We start from the raw sequence: 496 nt of genomic DNA on the forward strand, positions 1-496 counted from the left end.
TTATCCAAAAAGATTGGTAGTTCAAATCCACCAGCTACTCCTGGGGAACACTATAAGGGTTGTTTTGGATCTGAAACTACCTGACAGTACTTAACAACAACTACAACAACAAATACATTGATGCAAATTTTGAATTATTAATAGGTGTATTATTTTATATGAATCCATGAGTGATGTGGATAATTAAAGTGTGTGGCCTGGAAGCAAAAGGTTGGAGGTTCAAGTCCACACAGAGGCTTCTCAGAAGAAAATCCTGAAAATCTAATTCTGAACTATCAGTCATTGAAAATCATATGGAACAAGAGGTCATCCTTAGTCTGAATAAACTCCTTAACAATTGGTTAGTCTTTGGTCATGGCAGGTAAGAGCATGTACTTTGTTTAAATTGAGGACTTTTCTATCTGAAATAGGAGCTGTTATGGATTGAGTTACTCATATGCAAATGCAAACTGAAGCTGAAGAAAATGAAAACTAGTGTACGAGAGCCAAAATATGA

This window comes from Chrysochloris asiatica, unplaced genomic scaffold, assembly GCF_000296735.1.
Source record: "Chrysochloris asiatica unplaced genomic scaffold, ChrAsi1.0 scaffold00199, whole genome shotgun sequence".
NCBI lineage: Eukaryota > Metazoa > Chordata > Mammalia > Afrosoricida > Chrysochloridae > Chrysochloris > Chrysochloris asiatica.